The sequence below is a fragment of the Dendrobates tinctorius genome, unplaced genomic scaffold (genome assembly GCF_039654945.1).
Source record: "Dendrobates tinctorius isolate UK_male_01 unplaced genomic scaffold, ASM3965494v1 ptg000014l, whole genome shotgun sequence".
NCBI classification, from domain to species: Eukaryota; Metazoa; Chordata; class Amphibia; order Anura; family Dendrobatidae; genus Dendrobates; species Dendrobates tinctorius.
In genome coordinates, this window is record NW_027361682.1 from 20,090,635 (window position 1) to 20,102,037 (window position 11,403).

The window sequence follows — 11,403 nt, forward strand, 5'->3', positions numbered from 1 at the left end:
TCAGTTTTTCTTTTTTAATAAATTTGCAAACATTTCTACATTTCTGTTTTTTTTCAGTCAAGATGGGGTGCAGAGTGAACGTTAATGAGAAACAAAAAGAACTTTTTTGAATTTTGATTGATCATTGTGGCCAAAGAGATCTATTTTAACCTCATGAGTCCACAGGACTTGTTTACAAAATGCATCAGGCTTATTTAGATCTTCTTTTGCATACTTCTGACGTTGAATTTCATGGTGAGAATGTAAGAGAGGTTTTCTACTGATGACTCTTCCTTGAAAGCCATATTTGTGCAGGTGTCTCTGAACAGTAGACCAAGGTACCACAACTCCAGAGTCTGCTAAGTCTTTCTGAAGATCTTTTGCTGTCAAGCAAGGGTTCTGATTTGCCAATTTAGCAATCTAGTAGCCCTGACTGAAATTTTGCTTGGTTTTCAAGACCTTATTTTGACCACCACTCTTCCTGTTAAAGGGAGCCTGTCACCCCCCCCCCCAGGCATTTTTAAGTAAAAGAGCCACCTTGTGCGGCACTAATGCTGCATTCTGTCAAGGTGGCTCTTTTATTTAGCGTCCCTTCCACCGCCGAAATAAGCGTTTCTAAAATTAGTCAGACATACCAGAATTTTGACCGGGGGGCAAGTCTTTCCCCCTCTAACAATGACGCCTTGCATCCATCATTCATTTCCTCCTTATGTCTTTGCTCCGCCTCCTCTGTGTTCAATTCAAATGCTGGCGCCTGCGCTCTAAAATATTTTCTTGGGCATGTGCAGTTAGAACTGCCCGTTCTCTCCCATCACTTCATGGCCTGGCTATCACGCCTGCGTGGATGCGCTGCCAGAGATCCCGCCCCACAGTCGCTTATGATTTATTCACACTGCGGGGCTGGGAATCTTGGGCTTGAGAGCCGCAGAGAACTACTGCGCATGCCCAAGATTCCCAGCCCCGCAGTGTGAATAAATCATAAGCGACTGCGGGGCAGGATCTCTGGCAGCGCGTCCATGCAGGCGCGAATAGCCAGGCCATGAAGTGTTGTGAGAGAATGGGCAGCGCTAACTTCGCATGCCCAAGAAAATATATTACAGCGCAGGCGCCAGCATTTGAATTGAACACAGAGGAGGCGGAGCAAAGACATAAGGAGGAAATGAATGATGGATGCGAGGCGTCTGTGTCAGAGGGGGAAAGACCTGCCCCAGGTCAAAATTCTGGTATGTCTGACTAATTTTAAAAACGCTTATTTCGGCGGTGGAAGGGACGCTAAATAAAAGAGCCACCTTGACAGAATGCAGCATTAGTGCTGCACAAGGTGGCTCTTTTACTTACAAACGCCTGGGGGGGGGGTGACAGTTTCCCTGTAACTTCCATTTCTTAAATACATTTCGAACTGAGAAAAGGGCAACTTGAAAATGCTTTGCTATCTTGCTATATAGCCTTTTCCTGCTTTGTGGGCCTCCACCATTTTCATATTCAGAGTGCTAGGCAGCTGCTTACATGAACCCATGGCTACTGTTTTTTGACGCAACGTGCGCCGTTTCCACCCATCATAGACTGCATCAGCAATAGCAATATGGTAGAGAAGAAAATCCACATGGTCACCTGCAACACATGCTACATGTTTACGGATCTTCCAGCCCAAAAACTTAACATTACCTGTCAGAAGTGCAAACTTGTTGCCCTCTTAGAGGAAAAGGTGCAGGGACTGGAAGAAAGAATAGCAACATTGAAGGTAATTAAATAACATGAGGACTTCTTGGTTGAAGCAGAAGCAACCATTCAGGATATGGAAAGTGAGAAAAGCTTCAGAGCATATACAGAGGCTGAAAAGTAGAGCCATGTGACGAAAAGAAGCAAACGGATCAAGTGGTCATCACCACCCACACAGCTTAGTAACCAATATGAAGCCCTCATGCTGGAGAACGAAAATGGCACAGCTCAAGATGATACCGTATCTACAAGAGAAGACACACTATCAACAAAAGAAGTTAATCTGTCAACAAAAGCGGAAACAAATGACACTCAAAAACACTCACAAGCAACAAGCAGTGCGTCCGGAAAGAAAAGAAGAGTGGTAGTTATGGGCGACTCACTACTAAGAGGCACGGAGGCAACTATCTGCAGGCCGGACATAACCGCACGAGAAGTATGCTGCCTCCCAGGAGCAAAAATTAAGGATGTGGCCAACAGGATACCAACTATCCTCAAATCCAAGGACGACTACCCTTTCCTACTGATACATGTAGGCACAAACGACACGGCAAGAAATGACCTACCAACTATCTGCGAAGACTTTGAAATTCTGGGGAAGAAAATAAAGGAACGGAACGTACAGGTTGTTTTCTCATCAATCCTCCCAGTCGATGGTCATGGCATCAGAAGATGGAATAGGATACTAGAGGTGAACAACTGGCTACGACGGTGGTGCAGGCAGCAAGGATTTTGATTCTTGGACCATGGCATGAATTACTTCTACGATGGACTTCTCGCAAGAGATGGGATACACCTCACAAAACCTGGGAAACACACATTCGCCTGAAGACTTGCCACACTCATCAGGAGAGCTTTAAACTAGAAGAAGAGGGGAGGGGAGGAAAAACAGCAGACAAGAACATGCAGCAGAAGGACAAACTAATCAAGGATACTAGATGTGGTAAAGAGGACCCAAGACAGGGTACTCAGAAGGAAGCTAAGAAAAAGGAAGCAAAACTTCTTTCCTGCATGCTGACCAATGCAAGAAGCCTCACCAATAAGATTGAAGATCTGGAGTTGGTAATGTATGAGGAAAAATACGACATAGTAGGAATAACTGAGACATGGTTAGACGACAGCTATGACTGGGCGGCTAACTTGCAAGGATATGATTTGTTTAGGAGGGATCGTAAAAAAAGAAAAGGGGGTGGAGTCTGTCTATATATAAAGTCCACTTTAAAGCCCACACTAAGAGAAGATATACAAGAGGGAAATGAAAAGGTAGAATCTCTATGGGTGGAGATACAATGAGGGAAAAGTAATAAAATCCTCATAGGGGTTTTTTTATAAGCCACCAAATATAACAGAAGCCACTGAAAATGTATTATTGAAACAACTAGACAAAGCAGCAAATCACAATGAGGTGATTATTATGGGGTACTTCAACTACCCCGACATAGACTGGGAAACTGAAACCTGCGTATCTCAGAAAGGAAACCCATTTCTGTCAGTGACCAAGGATAATTGTTACGTGTTACGGAACCACTCAGCACCCAGAATATGTTGTGCAGTTATATGTATGAATAATAGGTTCTATGTGAGATGCATGTCACTAATGCATCAGCCCACAGGCTGCGCCCCTGGACAGAGGGGACACGATATTCTCCTTTTGTCCACCCTCCCCCCACCTTTGTAATTCCCACAGTAAACATCGGCAGGCTCCGGCCACCTGCGGCTTTTGTAATGCATGTCTGGCCTGTCGCTTTTCTATTGGCCTGCCCTCTGTATCTGTGTGATATATTCTGTGTCCTGTGAGTAAAGTGTTGTCAGACTGGAAATACGTGGAGAAGCAGTGATCTTTTATATGCGCCCATGTAACCAAGGAATTCCAGCCAGCGTCATTCATTCAGACTCCAGCCAACGCAGAGCGGACCTCCGAAAACACGGGGTAGTACTGAAAGAGGTACCCCAGCTTGGGTAGACCCTGTAACACTGGTGGCAGACAGCGGGATTTGATACCCCTTCTACAGGAGGAAAGGAATGAATGGAAAATTACTACCAGAAGTTAAAGAGGACTACATCAAAAGATCTGGTGGAAGCCTGAGGGTTGATCGCCAGCAACAAAACAAAAGCGGATTTGATAGCAGCCATCATGGAACACGACACTGCAGCGCCCCCCAATGTGAATGTGGAGGAGACCGAATTCCAGAGGGAGGTAAAGAACAGACTGGCGTTCTATGGCCTAAACCCTGCAGTAGAGATCATACGAGAGGTGATGGCTGATGTGCGTACTGATCTGAAGGAAAAGAGATGGCCGAGCGGACCAGGATAGAGCTAACCAAGATGGAGATGGCAGAGCGGAGAGAGGAGAGTCAGCGAGCAGGGGGAGTTCTGGCCTTCGACCAGGTACCTTCAACAGTAAGCCACAAAAAGATCCAGTATAATGCCTTTCGACAGTTGGGGGAGGCAGAGGAAGACATTGATGGCTTTCTGCAGGACTTTGAGCGGCAGTGTGCCTTTCATCAAGTGAAGCCGGAGGACCGGGTTCAGATTCTGGCCAGCAAGCTGACAGGCCGGGCAGCGGACACCTATCGCACGGTACCTGATGAGGACTGTATGGACTATGAGCGGATCAAAGAAGTGATCTTGGCCCGGTATGCGCTGACACCAGAGGCCTACCGCCAAAAGTTCCGCGGACTTATAAAACATGTAACCGATACCCACGCTGAATGGGCCTGTAAATTACGGCGGTCACTGCTACAGTGGGTACAAGGGAGCCAAGCAACCACCAAGGAGGACGTCCTCCAGCTCTTCCTGTTAGAACGATTCTTTAATGGACTAAACCCCGAGACACAGGAATGGCTTTGGGACAAGCGGCCAACAACTCTTGAGGAAGTCGCTCCTCTGGCTGATGAACACCATGATGCCAGGAGGCCACAGTTGTCCGGATCAAAGGTGGTCAGTAGGGGCCCTCCCATGGACCTGGAGGGCCGCAAACCACCGAAGATTGTAGGGGGACCAGCTAGAAACCCGGCCTACCACAGTCCCCCTGGGGCGCGATGCCACACCTGTCGTCAGCTGGGCCACCTGCAAAGACAATGCCCCAACCGGACTCAGCATACCCAGTGGCCAAAGGTGGGAACAGCTACCTTCAGCCGGGCTGCTGTACACTGCTACCAAGGCGAAGCTGACCCGGCATTGGGGGCTACGATTAACCAAGGGGTGGAAGAGATGGAGGAAGTGCTGCATGAAGTAGACCCCGTGCAGGCTGCCCGGGCAGATAATCGACAACAGCATCGACAGGTCGTGTGAGTTAATGGGAAACGTATGCAGGGACTAAGAGATTCCGGGGCAACTTTGACCCTTGTTAAGCCTCATCTCGTACGGGACCAAGAGAAGACGGACCGGACAGTGGCAGTCCGTGTAGCAGGGGGAGCTATACATCGACTACCCACTGCCAGGATTCAGCTGAACTGGGGAGTCGGGGATAGCCTTGTTGAGGTCGGCTTGATGGAGGATTTGCCTGCAGACGTCTTGCTGGGAAATGACTTTGGGCCCATGTTGTCTGTATTCTCGGTGGCTCCTCTGGCTGAGACCTATCCTGTGACCACCCGGAGACAAGCTCGAGCTGCGGAGGTGGAATCACACTCAGAGGAGGCCCAGGTAAGACATCCCAGCCCTGCACGTATTCCCATAGCCAGACACATTTCTTGGGCCACCCCAGAGGAATTTAAGAGGGAGTTACTTGAGGATCCTTCATTAGAGGGATATCGTGCGAAGGCACAGGAGGGAAGAGGAGTACTGGAAGGGAAACAGTTTGTATGGAAGCAGGGACTCCTCTACCGGATCACAGAGCAGCACCACACAGGGACGAGCCCCACTATAAAACAACAGCTGGTAGTTCCCAAGAAGTATAGGCAGGAGTTACTGCGCATCTCTCATGATATACCCTTGGCTGGGCACTTAGGCGTCAGTCGCACCAGGCATCGTCTGACACAAAACTTCTTTTGGCCGGGGGTAACCTATGATGTTCGTCAGTACTGCCAGACCTGTGACAGTTGTCAGCGCATTGGCAAGAGGGGGGATCGATGCAAGGCCAAATTACGCCCCCTCCCCATTGTGGAGGAACCATTTAGCCGAGTAGCGGTCGATCTGATAGGGCCGTTAGCCAAACCCAGTCCGTCCAGGAAAAAGTATATATTGACAGTGGTAGATTATGCCACATGGTATTCAGAAGTGGTTGCGTTACCTAACATACTAGCAGAGACGGTGGCGGCCGCCCTGCTCCAGGTTTTCTCATGCGTTGGATTTCCCCGGGAGATTATCTCGGACAAGGGTACCCAGTTTACAGCAGAGGTGACCAACCAACTGTGGAAGCTGTGCGGCGTAAAGTCCATTAGAAGCGCCCCATACCACCCGCAAACCAATGGGTTGTGTGAACGCTTTAACGGGACATTAAAACAGCTCATTGGGACTTTTACCAGGACCTACAGGGACTGGGAGAAATTCTTGCCACACCTCCTGTTTGCCTATCTGGAGGTGCCCCAAGAATCCACGGGGTTCTCCCCGTTCGAGCTGGTATACAGGAGACGGGTAAGGGGACCCCTAGACTTAGTGCTGGAACACTGGGAAGGGAGGGCCTCATAGAAGGGGTACCTATTGTACCCTATGTGCTGGAATTCCGGGACCGCCTACAGGAGCTGACCCAGGTTGTACGTGAGAACCTGCAGGCGACACAGCGGCGCCAGCGCGTATGGTACGATCGGAGGGCCAGAGAGCGCACTTTGGAAATAGGACAGAAGTTCCTGGTGTTAGAGCCCACTAAGCAGAATAAGTTTCAAGCTGCATGGCAGGGGCCCTACCAGGTAGTGGGGAAAATAGCCGACACAACCTATAATGTCGCCGATTGTGACGACCCCAGGGTTATCCGCATGTTCCATGTGAATATGCTGAAGCCCTACCAGGAGCGCCCTGAAGAGGTAGTGGCCATCTGTGCACCTGAAGCAGAGGATTTAGCCGGACTTCCCTTGTGGGATGTCTTAGGGGAAGGACTCAGTCTAAAACATGGGACCAGGTACACTTGGGTGAACACCTAGGCCCCCGGGAGAGACAGCAGGCGGAGGCGTTGTTGAGGCTGCGACAGAGGATGTTTTCAGAGAGACCGGGGTACACTCACCTGGCACAACACAAGGTTGAGAACCAGGATCAGACCCCCCTGCGACAAAACCCCTTCCGCGTCCCTGAGTCTGTACGAGAGGGGATGCGATAAGAGATACAAGAGATGTTGCGTTTAAGGGTCATTGAAGAGTCAGATAGTCCCTGGGCATCCCCTGTAGTGTTAGTGTCCAAGAAGGATGGGACTACACGGTTTTGTGTAGACTATCGTAGGCTCAATGAGAAAACAGTGACGGATGCATACCCCATGCCGCGTGTGGATGAGTTATTAGACCGGCTGGCAGGGGCAAAGTATTTGACCACCATCGATCTATGCAAAGGCTACTGGCAGATTCCCCTTAGTCCTGACGCTATTCCCAAGTCGGCATTTGTCACCCGGTTCGGCTTATTCCAGTTTCGAGTTATGCCATTCGGGATGAAGAATGCCCGGCCACCTTCCAAAGGTTGGCTGACTGGCTTCTGGATGGTCTCCAGGACTATGCTTGTGCCTACCTGGACGACATCGCCATCTACAGTGCGACATGAGAAGAGCATCTAAATCACCTAGAGACAGTATTGGACAGGATCCACCAGGCCGGAATCACCCTCAACCCAAACAAGTGTCACGTGGGCCAAGCAGAGGTTCAGTATTTAAGGCATTGGGTGGGAAGTGGGAAACAGCGACCAGAACCAGCCAAGATTGAGGCCATAGCCAAATGGCCCATCCCACGCACTAAAACCCAGGTCATGGCGTTTCTAGGGACAGCGCGGTATTACAGGAAGTTCGTTCCCAATTACAGCAGCGTAGCCAAGCCCCTCACTGATTTGTCCCATAAGAACCAACCCCGCCAGGTAACCTGGACCTCAGAGTGTGAGGAAGCCTTCCGCCAACTAAAGGACACCCTCACCAATACCCCTGTATTGGCCGCACCCGATCTAACTAAACGTTTCCTTGTTCACACAGATGCTTCTATGTTTGGATTGGGGGCAGTACTGAGCCTAGTCGGGACGGACGGCCAAGAACACCTGGTAGCTTACCTGAGTCGGAAACTACTGCCCCGTGAAGTAAGCTATGCGGTCATCGAGAAGGAGTGCCTGGCGGTAGTATGGGCACTCAAGAAGTTGCAACAATATTTGTATGGACGACAGTTTTCCCTCCTAACGGACCATAATCCCCTAGTCTGGCTTAATCGGGTCTCCGGAGACAACGCCAGATTGCTGTGGTGGAGTTTAGCCCTACAACCTCTGGACTTCACCATCCACCACAGACCCGGGAAACAAAATGGTAACGCCGATGGACTAAGTCAACAAACGGAACTTGTACCAACCCCATAAACTTCGGTCATCCCCAAACCGATCCGATGAGGTTCAGACTGTGTATGCCGATCGCGTCGCTGAAAAGGGGAGCCGTGTTACGTGTTACAGAACCACTCAGCACCCAGAATATGTTGTGCAGTTATATGTATGTATAATAGGTTCTATGTGAGATGCATGTCCCTAATGCATCAGCCCACAGGCTGCGACCCTGGGCAGAGGGGACACGATATTCTCCTTTTGTCCGCCCTCCCCCCACCTTTGTAATTCCCACAGTAAACATCGGCAGGCTCCGGCCACCTGCGGCTTTTGTAATGCATGTCTGGCCTGTCGCTTTTCTATTGGCCTGCCCTCTGTATCTGTGTGATATATTCTGTGTCCTGTGAGTAAAGTGTTGTCATACTGGAAATACGTGGAGAAGCAGTGATCCTTTATATGCGCCCATGTAACCAAGGAATTCCAGCCAGCGTCATTCATTCAGACTCCAGCCAACGCAGAGCGGACCTCCGAAAACACGGTGTGGTACTGAAAGAGGTACCCCAGCTTGGGTAGACCCCATAACAATAATTATCTGTCACAACTTGTGCGGGGCCCAACTTGAGGTACAGCCCTTCTGGACTTAATTTTAAGCAAAAGGCCAGATAGAATAACAAAAGTACGACTCGAAGGGCACCTAGGGAACAGTGACCACAATATAATACAATTCCACTTGTCCTTCAGTAAGGTGTCCTGGAAGGGGGTTACAAAAACGCTGAATTTCAGGAACGCAAAGTTTGACCAGCTTAGAGAGGACCTTCGCTGAATTCATTGGGACAATGTCCTCAAAAATAGGAGCACAGAAAATAAATGGGAAATATTTAAATCAGTTTTACACATCCACTGCGAGGTAGCCATACCGTACAGAAATAAAAGGGCTAGGAACAGGAGAACACCAATATGGCTAAGGCTAGTTTCACACTTGCTTTTTTTTGCTGCGCGTTTTTCCCGCAAAAAAACGCATTAAAAAAACGCATACAAATGCATACAAACGCTGCGTTTTTTTCAAGCATTTTTATGCGCATGCAGGAAAAAAACGCAGCGTTTTTGTGCGTTTGTATGCGTTTTTTGTGCGTTTGCGTTTTTTTACAGACTTTGGAAAAAACCCCAAAAAAAGAAAAAACAACCATTCAACAACACACAAGACCAATGGGACTTCATTGTGGGTGTGGTATGTTAATATATAGACCCTGTCTACAGTATTCTTCACATTTGCTTGATTCTTCTCGTGACCATGGATCTGCACTGGAAGTTTTCACTTCAACTTGGATTTGGACATCGCGATGGCTCAGGCGTATGCAGTTGCTTGCCATGAACGAAGGAAGAGAGGCAGCGAAGACGGCGGCGTATGTGGATTCATCCGATTGTTGAACTCCGGGAGAGCCGTGGGGCATACCACACCCTCTACAGCGAGCTCCAGTCAAACCCGGAGAAATTTACAGATTATATCCGGATGTCCCACGAAAGTTTCATGGATTTGCTTGCTCGTGTCCAACAATCCATCCGGAGACAGGACACACAGCTCCGTCGTGCGATTCCTCCTGAGGAACGGCTACTGGTGACATTACGGTATGTTTTAAAAACCAAGGGGTGCGGTCTGATGTTTTTTTTTTAAATTTAGTATTCAAAACCTTGGGTAATTAGTTTTCGTGAATGTACTAATATTTTATTTTATAGTTTTTTAAAATAATATACATAAATATTAATTTTACTTCTTTGTCTGTTCACAGATTCCTGGCGACTGGAGAAACCCTATCTTCACTACACTTCCAGTACCGTATTGGAATCTCTACCTTGTCTGGAATTGTTGCTGACACCTGCCGGGCTCTCTGGAATGTTCTTTGTCCAGAATTTATGCCCCTGCCCACCGCTGAAAAGTGGATGGAAATTGCTGACAAATTCTGGACAGTATGCAATTTTCCCAACTGTTTGGGAGCTGTTGATGGTAAACACATACGGATCATCAAACCCCAAAGAACGGGATCTGAGTACTATAATTACAAAAAGTACTTTTCAATAGTACTCATGGCGATTGCGGATGCCGGATGTATGTTTGTAGCATTGGACATTGGAGCATTTGGCCGTGGTAATGACTCACAGGCTTTTAAAAACTCAGACATGGGCCGGAGGTTGTATGGCAACCAATTTAATTTCCCTATGCCACGGCCTCTTCCTCACACCGAAGCTCCGCCACAGCCCTTTGTAATGGTTGGCGATGAGGCTTTTCAAATGTGTGGAAACTTACTGAAACCCTACTCCAGCCGGGACTTGGACCACACCAAAAAAATATTTAATTACAGGCTGACCAGGGCCAGAAGAACTGTCGAGTGTGCTTTTGGGATTCTTGTCTCCAGATGGCGAATTCTGGGCACGGCCATTAATCTTAAACTTGAAACAGTCGATGAGGTGGTGAAGGCCTGTGTGGTTCTACATAACTTTGTGATGGCTAAAGAGCACCCGACCTTTGAACTGGACGATGATGCTCCTAACCCATTGCCTGAATTCACTCAGCACACTCTCAGGTCATCCGTTGAAGTTGGCCAAATGAGGGACCAATTTGCGGCCTACTTTATTTCTGATGTAGGACGGGTGCACTGGCAAGATGAAATGGTGTAATGTTTTTGTTTGTTTATGGTAATAAAAAACCTTATTTGATACCATTACTGAGTGCACTATATTTTTTAAACTCCAATTAAATAAAAATATATTGGAACGAGCAAAGCTGCAGGCCATGAATCGGGAAACCAATTTTTTTCAAGAGAAAATTGTGCAACTAGTTGAAAAAAAAGTATGTGATTTTCTCAAAACACAACCCTCAAAACCCAACCCCAATGAAAGTCCATGGGGAATACAAGTCAGCATTGAGTGGATGAATGTAATCTGCTCCATTCCAACTTACAAGTTATTACACTAGGCCTTGGAATGACTATACTAGGCCGTGGTATTTCAAATATGAGTATAGTAGGCCTTGGGCCTACTAGTATAGTCATATGTGAAATACCACGGCCTAGTATAGTCATACCAAGGCCTACTCGATTTTTGCCAACTAGGATCTTGTTTCACGAAAAACAAACTGGTGAAACTTGACAAGTTTCAACAGTTTGTTTTTCATGAAACCAGATTCTAGTTGGTAAAACTCGAGTATTACACTAGGCCTTGTAATGACTACACTAGGCCGTGGTATTTCAAATATGAGTATAGTAGGCCTTGGGGCTAGTA

At 47.9% G+C, this 11,403-nt stretch overlaps 1 protein-coding gene across 2 annotated transcripts in view; it reads right to left on the reverse strand.

Annotated features, from left to right (window-relative positions):
• Positions 1-11,403, reverse strand: part of LOC141072763 (ABC-type organic anion transporter ABCA8-like) — a 313,983-nt gene that overhangs the window by 146,471 nt on the left and 156,109 nt on the right. The gene's annotated exons all lie outside the window — the stretch shown is intronic.